Genomic DNA, 21,391 nt, shown 5'->3' on the forward strand with positions numbered 1-21,391 from the left:
AACACATAATTTAAAGCGAACAACACTGCACTGAACTCCTACTTATTACAAGGTAAAAAATGTGATTCAATTAAAACTTCGTAGGCCCCTTTTTTGTGGGTGTACCTCTTATGAAAGTGTCAATGTAAAATTCATATGTATCCCTTTTTAGGGATATGATTTTATTGTAATTCATTTAAAATTTGTATGCTTTCTTTTTGGTTGTGAAAAAATGTTCTTTGTATTTTTAGGTATTTATTGATGCCAACCCTTTAAGAGGAATCAGCAACCTGCTTCTAGCTATTCCAACCACTAATACAAATTTTTAGAGGCTCTCTGCTTTGTATTTGGCGCTCAGTCTGAAAGACACTATAAAAATGAGCTAACTGATTGCTTTCCTGGAATAAAAATTTCAACTAAATTTTTACAATGGCTCATGCATACTGTATGTGGTCCATTCACAACTGAAAGTTAGACTTGCACGAATGTGCCCTGTAAAGGTGAATCCTGTCTTGTGCTCTACGCTGCCGGCACTGCCACCGACTTCCTATGACCCTGTAATGGAGTTCAAAAAATGAATGAATACATTTTGAAGGATTGCTCACTCCCACTTACCACTTCCAAGACCTTATTTGTGTGCATTTTGCTCTATGAATTTAAAATTAAACTTTACAATGAATTATTTATAAAGCAAAGCACTTTCTTATCATGCACTGGATATTAGACTATAAGTATTGCCAAACTGGAACATAATAGTCATATGCTGGTAAATATCATTCAAACTGTTTTGTTCTGTCTCCTTTCAACTTTATATCCATGTTTAACATTTTAAGAATTTGATGGAGATAAACGACAAAGTATGAAAACAAAGAGCAAATCCTGCTTGATTCTGCTGGGTATCTTAAAAGCCATGTGTTGAGGCTGCACTTGTCAGCAGCATCGAGGTCGCGTTACAAAGGGGCTGAGACTGCAGGCAGCACTGTGAGGCATGCTAAAGTGCTACACTTAGCTGGTTAGTTAAGTCCTCCCACGTTCCTTGGCGCATCTGGCAGTAAGCGCTCTCCAATGGACTTGATCTGCTGCAGGGAGTTCAGCTTCATGCAGAGATAGGTCGACAGTTTTCAGGAACCCCAAAAAAGTTGACCTCCAAGTGGCACATGGCCTGCCAGCTTCTCTTGTTCTCTTTGGAATCCATGTATGGGAAGCTTTGGAATGCATTGAGTGGGAAGATGTAGTATGTGTCCAGCTAAGTGCATCCTGCATTCTGTAACAATGTCTTCTTCCAGTGATCTTATGTTACTCCACTTCAGCACCTCATCATTTGTAATATTCTCTCTGTATGACATGCCATCTATGCCAATGAAACCTGGAGGAACACGAAACAGACTGCTCACAAGCTCAGTTCCTTTCACCAGCAGTGCCTCCGACGACGGTAAAGCGCTACACTGTGTGTAGGAAAAAAAGGGCAAACACTAAACAAGATAAAAGCCCTAATGTGTGAAGACGTTCTTATGAAAGAGCTCAACTCTTAACATTTTGTGGAAGAGGAGCTCAACTATGAAAGACAAGGAGCAGAAATGGCAAACCTTTATACAAAACACTAAGATTAAAGACCAAAGAAATAAATAAAGGTTAAAAAAAAAAAAAAAAGCCATGTGTAAAACACGCAAAATGAATGACATTCCAAACTTCAAAACTAAAACACAAAAGGCTACACAACACAACAAATATGTTTTTAAATGTAGCCATGTATTGTACATAAAATGCAAGTGACTCCAATACCTGTTAATATTACTTGTGTAATTTACTATAAACAAATTAGTTTTTAGCTTATATAGAACTCTTCATCGGCTACACCATGAAATAAACCAAGGGCAGAACTACAAACAATAAGACAAAATACAAGAGCATTCGCTATATGGAAAATTAGGAACAAGTATGCTTTGATAAGCAGACTATGGTACAAGATAGAAGGTAACATGTCATCACAATCAATACAAAAGAAACAATTAGAAAATAAACTACAGACATCTGAGATGCAAGAAAGTAACAGTGGGATTTTAAGGATGATCTGAATATGACCAAAGAAGCATGCAGGTTAGTGCTACTACCTCATGAATTTACTGTCCTAAGTTTGAGTCTGTGCAGAGTCTGGACATTCGCCTCCTGGGTATATTCTCACAGATCTCAAAGATGTATGTATGAAATGTCAATTGGCTCTGTTGGTGTGTGAATGAGTTTGCTTGCAATGGACTGGTATCTCATCCAGAGTTGCTTCTTAAATTGCACTCAGTGCAGTCAGGATAGGTTCAGGTATATCCACAACTCTGAATGGGAAAGCAGTTTTAGTAGTAGAAGTAGCAGTAGTACTGTCATGTGTGCGGGATACAGTAAGAGTCTTACTTGTATATCTGATCAACATACTAATTATACACTGTATAAATGTGGCCACTACTGGAGTTTCATGCAAAGATCTAGGGAGACAGTTCCAAAAAGCAAGAGTCACAATATAAAATTAACAAAGCTATGTAACAATTATTATCACAAGAAGATCCCAGATACCTGGCAACAATGAAAGGTTATCTGGGATCTTTTAACAAAAGAAATAAGAATTCAGTCTTACAGATTTTCTTTAGATGACTCATTGGTACAGTGGTTTGTAGAGTTGTGCTAAACCTTTAGAAGCATGCGGCCAAATAACAGTTTTGTCACTGCATTTGTTCAGCTTTAACATTAGTTCTGTGTTTTGCTCCCACATTCGAAAGATGTGCAGGTTAAGTCATATGATGACTCCAAACTGGCCAGTCTGTATTGTGATGCACTAGTGCTCCATTTAAGACTGGCCCATATGTTACACTCACTGCTATTGGGACTGGTTGCAGGGCCTCAGAAACCTGAAATATGTTTAAGTGAGCTTGTCTGTGGAAGGAAAGTAATTGTGCTAGTGCCAGTCATGGAGTACTTTGCCTTAGTGGAGCAGCACTCAACAGGATTGCCATTTTCCTGGCAAAATCAAGTGCACATTCAATGATGTATATTTTGTTCAGATGGTAAACATCTAGATAAAGTGGTAGTCTGCATCCTTTAATTTATTTTGTAATGCCGATATTTTCTAATGTTCATAGCAATTTAAACAAGAAAGGCACTAAAGATTTATTAACTGCTTGGAGTATGGGAAAGATCCTATATAAATAAAATACAACATTAATAATAATAATAATATTGAATTTTCAATATACAAACTTACTTGTAAAGTAGGTTGTGTATCTTACTCCAGTAGGACATGTTTTTAACCAAGGTGAGCATTATGCAATTCTAGCTGCTGGAGGGCATGGCTGAAATAAATGTAAATGGTAGATGGAAATGGCAATCAAAAGCAGGAATTGTAAACTATAAACAATGAAAGTAAGGTAAACTAAAAAAAGAAGGTGAAGTGGAGCAGATGTTGTGGATTTCTTTTAAATAAATGTTCCAATGTCACTCTGCAAAGGGCTCAGTGTATTATATATTTGCTTATTCAATAGATCTACTGGAGAGTGTCAGGTGAACTCTCCATTCACCCAGACATATACAGTACATACAGGCGTTGATAAGAAAGACATCTAACAAGTAGTAAGTCATTCTAATCATCCTATAGACTGCAGAAAGCCAATAGGAAAGTTAGAAACTTAAAGTGCACAACTTATCACGATTCAAGCTATGACATGCTTTAGGTGATGCTAAAACAAAATCCTTTGTTTTATAATAGCAATATATAGGAATATACATAGGTATAAAATTGGTTATACTGTACATATATAAAGATATATAAAATATTTTTAAAAATACATAAACAATCTTTCCCTTAAACAGGGAACTGTTAAATTATTCATAAGAGGTCAATCAGGAGAGCATTATAATCTTTTGTAAGCACCTCATTTGATAACAAACAACACCAGCTACCAAAGAGAACATTTCAAGGCCTTTGTTCCTTTGCTAGCAATATCTCTTCATGTAAAACGTAATTCCTACCTGAAATATTGAACAACAACACACTCTTTAGTCATATGCCTTTTTTTCCCTTCCAATGCCACATCTAGGTGCTTGTGCTGCGGTTGAAGGGAAAAGAGAGCCGCCAGCATCTGGTCTCCAGACACTTTGAGTCTAGCAACCTGCCTTGGCTGAGGCTATTTCAGCGCTCATTACCCTGATCCATTATGAAGACACAGTCATTGGCGCTGTCCTGTAACGCCACATCATTTATGACAAACTGCTGGATGGGAAATTGAAAATAAAATTACACCCTTGCCTTAATGCCTCATTACCAACACTAACAGTGCAGGGAGGTCTGCACATTGCAAGGAGGCTGGGGTGCGATTTTCAGATAGCCCGATCACTCATTGTAGCTCAAAACTCATTTCCAGAGATGAAAATTGGGAGCATGAAAGGATACTGAAAAGGACGGCAGAAGCAGGGAGAGGAAGAATCAGGCTTTGGCAGAGTCCAATGGGCTCCTGGTATCAGCAGCAGCCACTAAACCACCAGCGCAGCTGAAACTGCAAAGAGACGAGTGAAAAGCAAGCTGGCATCCAAACATTTAATCCGAGCAGCAGCCGCACATGGGAAAAGAAACCTGCTTTTAATTCCCAAACAAGACCACTAGCACTCCACCAGTTACCTCATGTACACCACTGGCTATGCCATGCGCACAATTTATATTGGGATAACTTCCCAAACCATTTTTGCATTTAATTATAGAAAAGAGTGCAGCCATAAACAGGAGGGTTGATGAGTCGGTTTTTTTTTCTTGTCTGTTCAGAAAAAATATGCTTCACTATACAAATTGCGTTCGTAACAAAACCTTTTTCACACCAATTCTTTAACAATAAAGACAGCAATTTGCTTCTCCAGACACGTCCAACACGGCGGTACAGTTGTTAGCAATACTGTCTCACAGATCCAGCATCCTGGGATGCTATTTTGCTCCTGGTCTGCATGGAGTTTCCTCCAGGCATTCCAAATAATGCTTCAAATTTTCTTCCACATTCCAATGACATGTACATTCGGTTAAAAGGAATTCCAAATTAGGCCCTGTGATGAACTTGCATCCCTAACTTGAGATGAATACAGCGGGGAAAGACTCTGACTTATAATGACCCTGAATTGCCTGGAGAATGTTATGTCTATGAAAAGAAGGAGACCTACTGATATTTTTTTTTCATTTTGGAAAGAATTATTCATAATATGCTTTAAACACACTGGTTTAATTTCAAAATGGGTTCATTATATTCTTTACTAGCTGTCCCGCACAGCTCCATCCGCGTAGTAGTGAACAGGATAAACTTTAAAAATCAATAAACAATCAGGTATTGCTAGCTAAGCGGAGGTAAGGTACGCTCCAACACGTCATGAGAGGTACACAGACTCGAACGGAAGCTGGCGTGTGAGTGAGGAGGGCCCTGCCTGGCTCCCTACTCCTGATATTACATTTCCCCCTCCCCTCAGCCCACAGCCTCTGTCTCGGATTAGCACAAATAAATCACTCCTGAAAGCAAACTATGATACTTAGTGCGATGACCTGCAAAATAAACTGGAATGTTCAAGCAAATTATAGAAAAAACCCCAGTCTAAATCTGTTAAGTAGTTCTCTAGTGAAAAGTGGACAGACAGACATTGGATTTTTTATATATATATAATTAGCCCGGCTACAGACAGACACAGGACATGCAGAAGTCCCAAAACACATGTTATTTTCTTCCTTACAGTACACAAACCAACAGCACTAGTGCTCAGTCCTTTTCCCTCTTTGTTCTTCTCTTTGTCTTTCTTTCTCCAGCACTCTCTATCCGGCAAGCTTCGTCCTCCTTCTCCTGTCTTTGGCTCTCTGAGTGATGTCTGCTGACCCCTCATATAAGGCACCTGGAAGTGCTCCAGGTGTCTTATGATGTACTTCCGGCAGCACTTCCGGGTGGGGCGGAAGAGCTGCTCTCCAGGGCTCAGCAGCAGTTGTATCTACGGATCCCAACAAGGCTGCACCAAACTCCAACTCCCATGAAGCCATGAGGGAGTCCGAGTCACCGCTGCAACCCATGAGGGCTGCCATCTTAGCGTTCCGGGGGTGGTAACATTCACACTTGCTCCCCAGGTCATCCCAGCGTGGAGGTGTCCACCACAGTATATTATAACACAGTGAGCTACACAACCTATTCTCATCAAAACATTTCTTATGTGACCTGCTTAGCAAGTTACCAACTACAAAAAGTCCATTTAGGGAGCAGCAGACATGATAAGGCACTGGGAATGCCCTTCTAAATATACATTTCATACTTCTGAAAAGCAACCCATAAGTTTGAAAAGAAGCTGGTATTGACAATGTCGTACCAGTGGGAGTGCTGGTCCATTTGCTTCAAACTGAGACACCTTCAAACCAAAAACAGAAATTTGGCAGAAGACTTGTAAAAAGGGCAAGGCCTATTCCTGAATCTGCAGAGAGAAAGCACAGCCAGCAAGAAAATGCTTTAAAGGTCTACTGACAGGAAGCTGAAGTAGTTACCTGAACACCAGGTTTTGCAATCTGTTGTTCAGTAATGACCTTCCTGTAGGAACAGCAATGAAAGAAAGAAGTGTAACCACGTTACCGAACAATAGACATTGTAAATGTAGAGCTGAGACGGACTCCCATATCTCTCACTTATGTTGAGTTACTTAAATTAGATAAGACTCTCTCAACATTTGCATCACTTTATATCTGTATTAAATGTGTTTATTAAGTAGGATATGTTTTACAATATGGTGGTGTTTAGCTCCTGTCTCACAGCTCTACAATCCTTGTTCCTATTTCAGGCTTAGTCACAGTCACAGACTGGCAATTTGGTTCACAACTCTGATCTCACAACCAACATATAAAACTGATGGTTTGATTGTTTTGTAAACTGTCTTAATCCTATATTCATTAAAACAAATGACAGGTTGAATATACTATTAACATATTATTATGCCTATGCTGGAAGAAATGCACATCTGAAAGTGGAATGTTTAACAGGACAGGGAGATGAAAAGAATGAATGTGGTCAAAACAGGAAGACTAAAAAGTACTAACACTTAACTAAAAATGACATCCAAAAACCACCGGGCCTAACAACACAATAATTAGGCAGGATGCCTAACATACCCACCAAATGTACAATATATCAAAATCTCTTTTTTTCTTCACTTTCTTGAGATCTAACTATGGCTTCACTTCCTTCCACCAGGTGAACCATCATCTCCCTTCTTACCCCTTCCAAGTTAGAAAGGACTGATGGAAACAGGTGGCTTTATAACCTCAGTCCGAGAGCACTTTCGAGTAAACCCAGAGCGATCTCTTCTAAGGGCCACTGTGCTGAACCAGTCAATAGAGTTGGACAACACCTGATCACCTTCCAGTTACACACGGTAACAGGGGACCACTAATAACACATTGGGCTCTCTGCTGCTGTCTACTACATTGAGCATCTCTCTTCAATGACTTATTGTCTCCCACTGTCTTTGAATTATTTTAACACTTTCAAGCAGTCATCCAGATAAGTAGCCATTCTCAGTGTGTCTCTCATTTTTTTTTTGTTTTTTTTATAGCCCACCTACTGCCCTAAATGACATTTTAAAATCTAAAATCTTGACTCATATCAAATCTTTTATCACATATACATCGGCACGGTGGTGCAGTGGTAGCGTTGCTGCCTCGCAGTTAGGAGACCCGGGTTCGCTTCCCGGGTCCTCCCTGCATGGAGTTTGCATGTTCTCCCCGTGTCTGCGTGGGTTTCCTCTGGGCGCTCCGGTTTCCTCCCACAGTCCAAAGACATGCAGGTTAGGTGGATTGGTGATTCTAAATTGGCCCTAGTGTGTACTTGGTGTGTGTGTGTGTGTGTGTTTGTGTGTGTCCTGCGGTGGATTGGCACCCTGCCCAGGATTGGTTCCCTGCCTTGTGCCCTGTGTTGGCTGGGATTGGCTCCAGCAGACCCCCGTGACCCTCTGTTTGGATTCAGCGGGTTGGAAGATGGATGGATGGACATCACAAACACACAGAGTGGACTTATACCTATACGTGCCCCCATACTCATTCACATACATTCAGTATGTAATTGGCACTACCATGTCTTTTCCACCTTGCAATGGTTACTGCTGATAGAGCGCATCTGATTTCCTTTCTTCCTCTTTCCCTGTCTTTCATTTTTATACCAGTGCTACTGCCATCCTGGTTCAGCATAAAAATATGATGACCTTTATAGTTCTCTTTGTTTCCCTTATTATTCCTTTCAAATTCACTTAATAGGCAGCAAACCCCTTGACATTGGTATGATTAGGGGACATTCAAATCAGGCTGCTTTTTTTTTCTATTAAACCAGCTGCAGCCTTGGCAGACTATATTCCATTTAGATTGGCGGCTGATTCCATCAATTTGAGCAGCAGTGACATGTAATGATTTCTCAGAACATGGAAAGCAAACATTTTTGCATTTATTGAGCCACCTTGACAACAAGATTGCTCCCTACATTACAAAGGAAGACATTACAATAATTAATTACTACTCTCTGGCTTCCCTCTACCCAAGCCGGCCACTGCATGTCCATATTCCTAACGTCTTTTCAACAGTGGGCTAAGAGATAAAACACTCAACAGATATGCACAACCCAACGTAAACCACTTCTGCCAGGTGAGGATGCACTGATTGATAGTAATTCTTTTACAGCTTCTAAACCTATTGGTATTAAACCTATTTGCTAAACCTTGAGTGCAGCAGCAGCTATAGGTTTTCATTCCTGCCACTTTCTTAACCAGTGAATGTCTTCTTTTTCCCTTCATTTTAATTGGCACTTTTTTTTTTTAAGATTCAGTCCCCTGAATTGCTTCTCAGCTTCACAAATGATGGCCAAATAAAAATGAGATGTGAAATAAGCCACCAATTCAACCAGTCCAACCAATCTCACTCCTACCAGTTTCTTAATTAGAAGCTGATTCTTGTTAATTAAACCTGTTATTTAATTCCATGGTTTGTTTGTGCTTGTGCTCTCCTTCTGCCATAGCAAACAACTCCACAACTATTGATTTTCTTTTTCTAAGATCATCATCAAAATATTTTGTAGACCTGAGCAGATCAACACTAGTGAGATTTTCACCTTTCTTTATTTTCAGGTATTTTAGATGTGCACAGGTTGCTTGCTGGTCATGTGTTGGCTGGTTTCGTATCTCATTATTGTTTGGATGCTGATTAAAAAAAAGGAACAGTTAAGGGGGCTGAGTCTTACAAAGAAAGTTGATTAAAATTGAGACAGAAGTTAATTAGGAGACAAAACTGTTCACTGATTTAAGAAAAGGGTTAGAATGAAAACCTGCATCCACTCTGTCCAGATATTATCCTGGTGGGTCACTCCTGCTCTAGAAAATGAAAAGAAAGGATGGTACACAATGAAATAAACAAAAACAGTTGATCAAGCATACATGTCTTTGTAATGTGGAAGAAAAACCAAAGTTACTGGACAATAGCTCATATCAGTGGTTCTTTATTTTTTTCTTCTGGTCCCGAATTTGCCTTTTTTGTACCTCCGATTCCCAAAATCACTGCCAATAGTCATCACATTCCCCTTTGGTGAATTGCCACCAACAGACATCTCTCCTTTTTAAAGAATCGCAGGATGCCCAAGATGAGCTATAGCAAGACACCCTCACAAACCGTATGTGTACTTTCCCATTGTGCACTACTGTCAATCATAACTCTGAACATCCCAAATTCAGACTTCATTAGACCAATAGTTTAAGAATCCATGGCTCATATAAAAGATGCTAATTAAATTTCTATGGTTCTGTATTACCTTTTGGACAGAATACCAATGCACCACCAGAAGACTTTTAGACACATCTTGATACAGTAAGGGCCGGTTTATACTTCACGCTTAGAATGTGTATGCATAATCATCACAGCTGCCGCGTGTGCCCAGCATTCATTTGACGCATCCTCTGAGCACGTCCTCAGAAATTAACACGACGCGTGTGCAAGTTGAAATACCAGCAAAAACTCGGGGAGGCGCAATGTGATTAAGTTGGAACGTGACATCAGAGTCTTTGTTTACTATCTACATGTGGCAGAAAGCCGCTACGCGAAACGTACAGGATCGATATGCGTGCTTTGATGTATGATGAATGGTTCGATGTGGTGAAGCAAAATGCCGACATACAAATGCATTCATGGTGCTTTGATATTCAAGCGTTGCATATTCCCCAACATAATGACACAATACATTTTAAAAGTCTCACATACCATTATCTGTGCCATCTTTTTTTTTTTTTTTTGCACCCGAGAAAAAAATTAAGGACACAATGAAAAGGTGTATTTTGTGATTAAAGTGGAAATTTTGGCTTTAATCTCAAAATGTCCACTTTAACCTTGTAGTTTATTTTATCATTAAAGTAGATCATCGTAAACGTCATCTTAAAACCGACCCAGTTGTTAATTGCTACGTGCTTCTGGGGCTTCCTCCTGAATTGATAGAAGCGGCAAGCAGCAACAGATCGCCACACAGAACACACTAAATTTATGATATTCCAGCCCTCTGCACATTTAGAATCCGTAGATTTATACTTGATATCCATTTCATAATGACATGCATTAAAGTATGTATGTTAAATTTAGCATATAAACCGTGAACTTCATTTAAATAATGAATACTGTTAATAATTACACATGTGGGGGTGGCACGGTGGCAGAGTGGTAGTGCTGCTGCCTCGCAGGGAGTCATGTTCCTGGTGTTCCCTGCTTGGATTTTGCATGTTTTCCTGGTGGGTTCCCACAGTGTGCTTCGGTTTCCTTCCAAAGACATGAAGGTTTGGGGATTTGGTGACGCTAAAATCACGCTAGTGTATGGGTGTGCTTGCGATGACCTGATGCCCCATCCAGGAATTGTTTCTGTCTCACGCCCGATGTTTGCTGGAATGGGTGCATCCCTGGATTGATGGATGTAATCATTGAACATCCTTTTCAGACATATTGTCGCAAGGTGTCCTCAGAATTTAATGGATGTTTCAGGCAATTCACAACACAGCGAAGCCGAACGTTTTCTCACTATGATAATATCTTGTACTACCACCTGATGAAATCTTCCAGATTTACACAAAGTACGCACACAAGTATGAACAGTTCAACATTTGCGTAGCAGTACCGTCCACAGGAGCAGGTATCACGTTACGTGAAGTATAAACCCGGCCTAAGACAGCCCAAACTCATGCTTCATGTGAATGAGCAGCATCATCATACTGAGACCTTCAGTCAGCAGCACAATGACAGAAGCACTGGTTCTAACTCATGGCAAGATGGTCACTCTGAGCCAAGCCATCTCATCAGTTCAATTAATCACACAATCAAAGAAATCTCAGATTTGGTGAAGCCCCTGTAAATCAAACATCAATACAAACAAACAACACAAAGCAAACAGTAATCATCACTCAGCAACAAACCAATTTAGCCAAAACACGTTCATCACAAATCTGTAGATGCCATGATTGGTGGATCACTGGGTTACAAAGGAATGCTGAATATTGTATCATGTGAGTTTGAAGTAGGTGTTAAAACTACTTACCTATTTGGAGACAAATGAAGCAGATATTAACTATATGTACTGTCTGAACTGGATTTAATGGGTTAGGTACATGGATAAGGAATGATGGATAGATAGACAAACAAGCAAATGGGCAACATACAGATGGATACATGGAATGAAAATAAACAAAGCACCTAAAATATGAGAAATTGGTGGAATGCTAGGGAAACAGAAAAATGACATAATATAGGTGTAGAATAAAAGGCTAAAGGAAGGAAGGAATCACATCATTACTGGACATTGTAAAAGGCTCCAAAATAATAACCAGTGTTTTGCAACACATATTTAAAGCTACTCTTTTTGTCAGATTTTATGATGTGTTTGAAGAATGCAAGCTCAAATAAAGGAAACAACTTTATATATTCACTTCACAATTTTGGATACTTCTAGCATGGTTTTGTCTCTAAAAAGCTCAGTTCGTTCAGCTTTACATTAAAATCTTATATCCCCCTGTCTTGAATGCAGAGATTTTTAATTTGTTTTACTAATGGAGACCAAAATTTCACTCATTGTTTCAGATGCAACTTCATGTACAGTTTAAGCATAAGCTCTTTAGACTTGTTTTCCCCATACAAAAACTTAAAATGCTTCCAATGTATTTGCCTTATTAATCTGTAATATATTCGCTGTGGCTATAGACAGTGAAATAGTCCACTAGGAATCATAAGTATATTTCAAATGGTGTACAGAGCTGAACTATTTTAATAAATGTTTGTGATACATCCACTATTAACATGGTCCTGTGGAATTACAGCAACGATACCCCAGGCACAGAGATCACAATGTGTACAATATGTGATGGGGACTTTTAATTAAATGCATTATAAATGAAAAAGGATACTAAAAAGGACAGCATATCTGGGAATGCATTTTTAGACATAGCAGCCCTTAATTTCCCTACTGAGCAATATCACCTGTCCTGTATTCTGCAACATGTACACAGTGGTGGACTGTAGGCTAGAAGGGATGATGGATGGATAGATGGATGGATATTTTCTCAATTACTTGCCCAGGGAACATGCAGCACAGGCGCAAAATAACGTCTGATGATCATAGCAGGAAACAGAAAATCCTCTCTGTAAAGTATTCTTCAGTTACTTTACAGTTTCATTTAAAAATATGAATGCTACTACAAGATTTAGAAATTATAAACAGGCTTTCAAATTATGGATGCTCTTCTTCTACTCCTGCTTCTAGATCTGCACCAGCACTATTTTATTCTCAATTTGACAAAGAGGCTTCTTAAGATAAAGCTGCCCAAAAAACTCCCAACACTTGATGACTGATCAGAGTGACTACAAATATGTGCACCCCTTCCTAGAACATGGCAGAGCAGGATTCACACCATGAAGATTGTTCAGATTAACAGGATAATTAGAGCCTCAGAAAGGCAGGCCTAATGGCTCAAAATATGTTCTTGTGGATGTGTCTTTTTTCACTCATGACTGAACTTATGCTACAGCTGTCAGATTTGCAGTCTTTTATTTCAGCGTAAACCAGGCTGGACAGAAGACAAGACAACCACTGGCTGGTAACGTTGTTCTGACTGAGAGCCACCAGGACTGATTCCAGGATATCATAACAGAAAAGACAGATAGCCATTAACAGCAACTGACAAACGTGACCATACTGCAGAGAGTCCCCAGCAGGGAATGCTGTGGCGTTTTGTTATTTCTTGACCATCATTTCTATCCTGCTGATGTCGTTACGCTCTTGCCTGAGTCGGTTTGCCAGTCACATGAGATGTTTACTGCTCTGTCATCAAAATATTCAAAAGGCAGCTATACATTTCTCTAGATCACTTCTTAGACGCAAGTATTATTTAATACCCATCACTGTAGATCAAAAAAACATTGCATATATAGTAAAGATCGGGGCAAAAACACAAAATAAAAAGCAACCCTGTGAAAAAACTATTTAAACATTTCAAAGCCTGGCCTAGCACTGTTTGTGTGAATATTGCACATTCTCCCCAAGTTCTATGCTTCTCTTTCCTCTGAGTTCTCTTGTCACATCACAAAGGCATGTAAGTTTGGTTACTGGTTCCATATGGGTGAGTGAAAGAATGTGCTATATCCGGCATTCAGTGTTGGTTCTTGTGTTGTGCTACGTGCTGCTGACATAGGCAACTGCATACCACTATTCTTCATTAGAATAAGCAAGCCTAGTAAAAGAAAGAACAAATGTTTTACGCAAAGGTCCAATCGTAATACTCTGTTTAACATTGCCTGCGCGTTATTGAACCAACTCAATGTCCCAGAGTGTTTGAATGTTTCTGTTGGTTTACTGAAGGTACTACAGTTGTTTCCCACAATCACAATAATATGAATGTTTAATAAGCCAAGCAAAATGATCTGTTATGAATCAGTGTGTTTTTATGCATAAATGTGCCTTATGATGGACTGGCACCCAACTCAGTGCTGCTAATTCAAGGTATATCTCCCACAATCCTGTATTGCAAAAAAGTCAGTTTGGAAAACAATGAATAAAAACTCAAAAGAAAATATTTAAACAGGAAAGAGGTTGATACTAAATATGAATTCCCAAAAGACACCATTTGCACTTCTTATTTCAGTCTAATGCCTACATCCAGTCTCTCATCCAGTGATTGGAATCCGAAGGTTCCAATCAGACAGAAGATTATACCAGTTTAATTAGTACAGCTGCTTCCTTGATATTTCGCAAGGCAACCAGAATCCGGCAACAGGATTAAGTGAGCCAAAAATGTAAATCTTGCTTTTTTCATGTTTTTTTCCCTAACTGCCAAGAATAAGCACCGAACGAAAGCTAAGAAATAAACTAGGGTGACTTACAATGATTGGAAGATCTAAGACTGGATGTATTTCACATAATATACAATAAGCAAGAAAAGTAATGTCGCTTTAGAGGAGATGGCACACAGATTAAAAGGGGGCCAAGTCACATTATGCAGTCTACTTTACACTGCAAACCTGGGAGAAGATCAATTCAGTCTTGGTTATTACTAATTTGTACTGCTGGACAGCAACTGTAAGGAGACAAAGAAAGAAAAAGAAATAAAGCACACTCTGCATGCATTCTAAAACTTGTATTAAAAAGATTTAGCACAATGTCCTTGTATGAAGGCATGCGAAGAATATATGCACACAAAACTAAGTACTGTAACTGAATATTTGTGGACGAGTGGTTTCCAGATTATAAAGCTGCAGCTTCCATTTAATAAAAAATAAACGACATTCAAATCTTCTAAATGACTACTAATGGGCAAAACAGCAGTTACTGCAAGTTTCTCTAACAAGAATGACAATGAGACAGCTGACTGAAGTCCATACCCTAGGAAATGTGTACAGATGCAATGTGATAATCATCGGAAGCTCCTATATAGAAGATGCAAGTCTTTAAATAAGTTTTCTGCATATTCAGCCTGCATCGGAGGCTCCTATATAGAAGATGCAAGTCATTAAATACATTTTCTGTATATTCAGCCTCCCCCACAATCAGGCCACTACACCAGAATCATATGATGTTGTTCGGCTGTGAGGGAAAAAAAAAAAAACCCACAAAGAGTTTACCGTTTCATTTATCTCAATATCGGAATTAATACAATGCACAAAAAAAATCTATACATCATTTGACTGTGCAGTGTTCGTGTCACATTGTGACAAACTATAAAACAAAGTGTTTAAGTTCTCGAACGGAAATCCTACTGTATCTTATCTCTTTGGTGACAGTAGTTTGCCATCCATTGCAAAACATAATAGAAACAGTTCTGGCGGCAAGAAGTGTTTCAGCATATAACAAAGTGTCATCTGGAAAATTTATGTTACACACTGTGCTGAAACAAATGTCTTTCAAGCATTCTTATCACCAAAAAAAAATCTAATTTTATATCAAAATTTACACAAAGGGTAATATCTAAATACAAATTGTACTGTGCAAACTAAATAGTTATGCAAGCTATTAACTTAACCCTTCCCAAACAACAAAGAAATCAATACAAACAAGGAAGGTCTATTACATCTAGTCCCTTTCATGGTAAAAACAAAGTGCTTAATAATTCTTGTCACTTTATAGTGACAGTTTTTTTTTTTTTAGTAAAACATTAAACAAGTTGCTCAGTAATATGTTTTGCACCCAATACCCTAGGGTTTCAAATCCAGCTGTTTAGCTACTATAAGCTTACACTGCCTCCAAAGGCCATTATGGAGCAGTGAAACACCTGGCAAGAACTGCTCATGAATACTACAGCACAATGTAAATGTAATAATATCCAGTACTACAGTTACATTTAAATCTTATCGGCTTGACAGTTGATTTTCCATCCATTTTAAACCCACTTATCCAGGTCAGTGTCACAGAAGCAATCAAGACATCTTTGCTTGATATAGTGCTTTTTATAATGACTGTTGACTCCAAACCATTTATAGAGTCTAAGATGTATGGTAGACTTGAGAAAGCACCACTAAAAGTGTGTCACAAAGGCATCAAGAAGAATAATACAGACATAAAGTAGCATTAGAGAATGCCTTGAAGACCCATACTTAAGTCCTGCACCGTATTTGAGTTTAATAACATATTGGATGAGGGACAAGACAGCTAAAGTGAAGAAGCAAAGAAAGTTGCAAAAAATAAAGATTAAAATAAACTAGTGGTGGATAAATGTATTAGAAATGCATAAAAATAAGGAATGTAAAAACAAGTTAAAGCAAATATTCCTATATAGAAAATTAAATGTGAATAAAAATGAATTATTAAACAGTGAGGAATACTTCACCTACCATTCCAATATGAGAAATAGTTTTATTTTCATAATTATATCCTTTCATAAATATTTGTTTTATGCCTTCCACAATACACCCAACTCACTTCACTTGTATCAAAAGAAAACATAAAAGCAGGCAAACAGAAATAGGGCCAAGAAAACATGGAATGGTTTGCTTCTTTAGAGTTCTGAGGCAAAGCTTTCAATTCTTTCCTCTAAAAAAACATTTCTTAGATGCAAAATCAATATCAAGGCAACACAAATTCCATGAGAAAATGCGATTCAGTATGTTTAACTGAGGCTAGCAGAATAAACGAATGTGTACTGTTAAAGTAAGAGAGTTGCAGGCAGTGTCCATGATCAACAAATGTGTTTTCCTTGGGGCCTGAGAAAGCCCAGTATTCTTCCCACAAATGTGTTACATGCTTAAATCCCAAATATTAGACATTCAAAGATTCATAAAAAATAATTTGATTTGATTTTTATAACTTCACTGGTACAGTATATTTAAAAGCTATCATATAGGAAATACATTGGCCGAACCTGTTCTCACCTTAATAGAAAGTCTACCTAATCACACATGAGGCCACTGATCATTTCTTGTTGATCCAAACAAAAAACTTTTTCCAAAAATCGGAGGCTTCATAAGATGCTGCCTCTTACAAGAAGCTAATATTTTTTTTTTTCTGTGCTCACACGCCACTCACCCCAAACATTCTACCTCACTAGTTGAAGGAAGAAAACGGATAGAGGTGGAAAGGTGATCTGTCTTCTTGTAAAGCAGTGTGGTCTAGTAAGACACTGACAAGGCTGCACCCTTCACTCAGTGTGTGGCCCTTAGCAAGTCACTTAACCTTTCTGTGTGCCAGCTATAAAAATGTATGGTACATTTAAAGAACTGAATTGCATTTCTTTACAAATATAGCATCATGGGATGGTGTTCTAAATAAAAGTTATATCGGAGAAAATATCATACATAGATAGATAGATAGATAGATAGATAGATAGATAGATAGATAGATAGATAGATAGATAGATAGATAGATAGATAGATAGATAGATAGATAGATAGATAGATAGATTTTTGTGTTCTCAAAACAGAACTTTTTCACAGTGTATCTATTCATCTACCAACAAAGATAATAACGAACATTTAGCAAATAATTACAGAATTAAGTAGTGTAATTGTATATGTTTAATTTTGATGTCGCAAACATAAATTTCTAATGTAGCTTAAACACATTTATCGGTTATAGTAAAGCTACTACATCGTGTCATTTTATTTCCATCATATGTGCCCTCTTTTCCTGATCGGTACCGCAGGAAGACACTTCCAACCAAAACCATTCATTCATGTATCACAAATAAGTACTAATTTTGAACTCTGGCCACCTCTATACAGAAACAAAAAGAACGGTAAGTTCTGGGAACATCATTTCTTTAACACGTGTCAAGGCAAATTGGAATCTTTATCACTTTTAGGCGCTCTTATGTCGAACTGATAATGATAGTCTATAAGGTAACCTTGCATGCCTTTTACAACAAAGAAAAGATCACACTCAACACTCCGAAAGGCTTCCTGCAACCCAGAACTGCCCACATTAGAGAGCGCGCTTCCTGCGGCGTTGTATAAAACACAAGCGGCGATGGCTGCGGTGTGTGCACTTGGGGTTAAGTCTATTATTAAAGTGACACCTCAGTGACAGCAAATTCATTAATCAAAGCGGCCTGTTTACTCCGTTTAGTTAAACGAAACTATCTAAAATAAATTACATTGTAACGCTGTTGTTTACTCTGGCAGACAGCGCCCAGGGCTATTTCGAGTGTCGCTTCCTAAATAGAAAACTTAACAGTCTATATAAAACTTTAAGCGCATATACAGTAAGTAGTAGTGCATATAAACACATCAAAATGCATGCTATTTATAGATGCCGCCAGCACAGTATAAAACTCGCTCTTTTATAACACAGCCAAACAGTATCTGGGTAGAGAAGTATTATACTTTCTACCACAACGCTGGCATGTTATTTACATACCATTTACCCGAATCAAAAAAAAAGTAGCGGCGCGATGAGAAAAGCGTTCAGTAAGTCTCCAGCGTTTAAAGCGATAATAATAACAATGGCATTAACAGAAATGTGGTATCATGTGAAAAGGCTATGGGTAAACCTAGCATGTTCCAAGTGAGCATTAGCAGATGGGTTCAAACAGTACAAGTACTGTCCCCTCTAAAACCTCCACACATGAGACCAAAGACCAATATCTAAAACCTTTTATTTTCCTTCCTAAGAGCGTCTGAAAGAGAATCCGTCTTAAGGCAATAATGACATTGTATGACTAAAACCTCGTCTTTGTGTTCAGTCGCGCTGCCATCCTTCCTCCGATTTAAAAAAAAATCCCTGCATATCTCCGGGTGATCGTGGCACATATGTTTCTAATTTTTTTCTCAACTAACTGCGTGTATGTGAACCATACTCTTCTCGATGTTGCCTTTTCTTTACAAGCAACTGTATGAAAACAATTAGTCCGATTCAAAAAACGCACTTCAGATGATGCTGCCCCTTTCTGCTGTTACTGTAATGGATATGCTGGGCTGGACTAGCAGAAATAACATAACACTATACAGACACCGTGTTGAATGAAGGGGGCATCGAAAGAAAGAAAGAAAGAAAGAAAGAAAGAAAGAAAGAAAGAAAGAAAGACGTGCATGTAGATGCATACGAATACTAGATAAGATGCATATGTAATTCACCATTATAAAATAATTAGAAATATTTCAAATTAAGAAAGGAATTGACATAATCATCGACAGACTGGTTTTTACCTAGGCATATCATAAGGTACCAGTCAAGAAGATCTCATCTACGCTTACAGTTGAACATTGAAGAAAAAACATTTGGAAGTCGTGCTGCCTGTCAGTTGGTTTAGAAGTACGTATGCACACAAACTGATTTAAAAAATGTGCAGTCTTTATGCTTGCTCTCTGTACAGTACTTGAATAAACAAAGCCCTTCTCTCCTTCCTTCACTCGCCGGCCCCTCACAAAACTGGCAACAAGCGCAAACTGTAATTTGCTCCATATGCGGTTTTATGAGAATAACAAAAGCAGCCGTGACACGATTCCATTGTATGCAAGCTTCCTCACTCCCTCCAAATTGCCTTACATTTTATTGCAGCCTGTAACATCCCGAAATGACTATTTGTGATTAGGAAAGAACCACCAATGCACACAGGACTAATCGTTATTTATAATGCATGCAACAGAAGGCTTTCTTTCGTTCAAAGAAGAAGTAACCTGCAATGCCATCAAGCACTAAGGGAGCTGTCAATCCCAGTAAGTTACGCGGTGTTCCTGGCGATTAGCAAATGTCAACAACAAAACAATAGGACTCTAAACGAATTTGTTTCTTTTAAACAGTAATGATGCTCTACCCAAAAATCCACATTTGTTACCCCAGAGTCAAGTATTATAACTCAAAGGCGAATGAGTCATCCGTAAAAGGGTTCGCAGTAAAGAGCTATCGCCCCGCAGTACACTGCGCTGTCGCCTCTCGGCAGGCTGGCAGCAACCACTGGTCGTCCTGTGGGTGCGGGAATGCGGGATGTCAACCCGCAATAATACACCCTCACCTGTCGTACACTTCTGTTTGAAAGTGCAGTCTCCACGCAGTATGATTCGCTCTCACCGCAAACCGAATAAGTGCTAAGCGGTTGTAACCTTCATAAACTGCCATCATCCCAGAGTGAACTGTAAAAAACCCCGCTATAAACCGCGGTCGCCTATTGTGCCCAAGGGGTATTTTTTCTCTGCTAGACTGATTTAGTAAATAGCTGAAGGGGTAAAGTGTGACCCTTCAGAAAACTGTCTCAGACAGCAGTACTTCGATTCAGCAACGAACCAGCCCTATTCCTGTGGTTTAAAATCCTAAAACGCATCTTCTGCTGAATTCTTTTTTTTTTTTTTTTACATCTGATCACGATAATAACCGCGACACGTTGGCACTCTCGAACGTTTTGTTTAAAGGTACATTTTCAAGGAGCTCTGCTTTAGTGGTCGGCGCTGCATTTTGGCTCTCGAAATGACAAATAACCATCGCGTTTATTCAGCCACATGTCTGCAAAAGGCGACCGATGCCGGACAGCATATTTATTTGCATCTTCGTTTATTTCGCTCAGTCGCCAAGCGCTAAATGATCCGATCGGTACAAAACAGTAGAGCGCTACTTCTGTTAGGGGATCAACTTTGTTAACTTAAGTGCGTTAAAGGGACGGCGAATCATTGTGGCGCCAGGAGCACAGTCAGCAGACATGTTACATTATATTTTTATACAGTTCTAAGGTGCCCAATACACCTTTATAAAATCATGTCTTCAACAGAAAAAAATACCAAACATGCAGAGCAAAATGTCAATAGAAAATGATGAAGGAAAACTCCTGCGGAATCTCCCAACAGCTTTTATTAAAGCCGCATATGAAATTTTCACGAATGCCGAAATCTGCATTTGCTTTTCTGCATGCACGGTCATAATACAAATTGTATGACAGAATGATAGAGCAAAAAGTTCGCCACGGTCAAAAATGCTGAGCAGATGCTGTCAACAGGGATTCAAAACAAATAAGCCTACATTACCTTTTCGTTCAGTATTTTTCAGTGACACTCCTTGGTCTGGCCGGACACCCAAATCCTGCCAGGTCGAAAAGCCGTTAAACAAGATTACTTTCAGATCGAATGCTAGGAAGTTGTAATCCGTAGCGTGCAAACACACGCGGAGACGTACTAAGCCCACGCACTTCACGCTAGAGAGCCTTGTTTTCCACGTCCCCAAGTATAACACTGATTGCAAACCAAGCTGAAGCGGCAGCACATTCCCGCCCATTGTGACGCCCACTTTCTTATTTGCATCAGCTCGGAGCCAATCAGAGGGAAGTTTAAAAAAAGATATGCGCACCCTTTCTAAACTCTTGGCAGTTGAAAAGAGGCTTTTCTCAAATCTTTTAAGAATATGCAGTATCTACGTCCCGCTCTACCTTTTTACCCCCCGGGCAACATTATACCTATTTT

At 38.9% G+C, this 21,391-nt stretch overlaps 1 protein-coding gene across 4 annotated transcripts in view; it reads right to left on the reverse strand.

Moving 5' to 3' along the window:
- The window catches only part of sema6e (sema domain, transmembrane domain (TM), and cytoplasmic domain, (semaphorin) 6E), a 360,931-nt gene extending 339,758 nt beyond the window's left edge, over positions 1-21,173 (reverse strand). For 3 of the 4 annotated variants that reach the window (XM_051922749.1, XM_051922750.1, XM_051922746.1), the window contains exon 1: positions 20,960-21,171. The gene's annotated coding sequence lies outside the window, so the exon portion shown is untranslated. Of the gene's footprint in view, positions 1-20,959 lie in introns of all 4 variants that reach the window. The other variant, XM_028793962.2, reaches the window with a different exon arrangement.
- Between the last annotated feature and the right edge of the window lie 218 nt (positions 21,174-21,391).

This window comes from Erpetoichthys calabaricus, chromosome 2, assembly GCF_900747795.2.
Source record: "Erpetoichthys calabaricus chromosome 2, fErpCal1.3, whole genome shotgun sequence".
Classification (NCBI taxonomy): domain Eukaryota; kingdom Metazoa; phylum Chordata; class Cladistia; order Polypteriformes; family Polypteridae; genus Erpetoichthys; species Erpetoichthys calabaricus.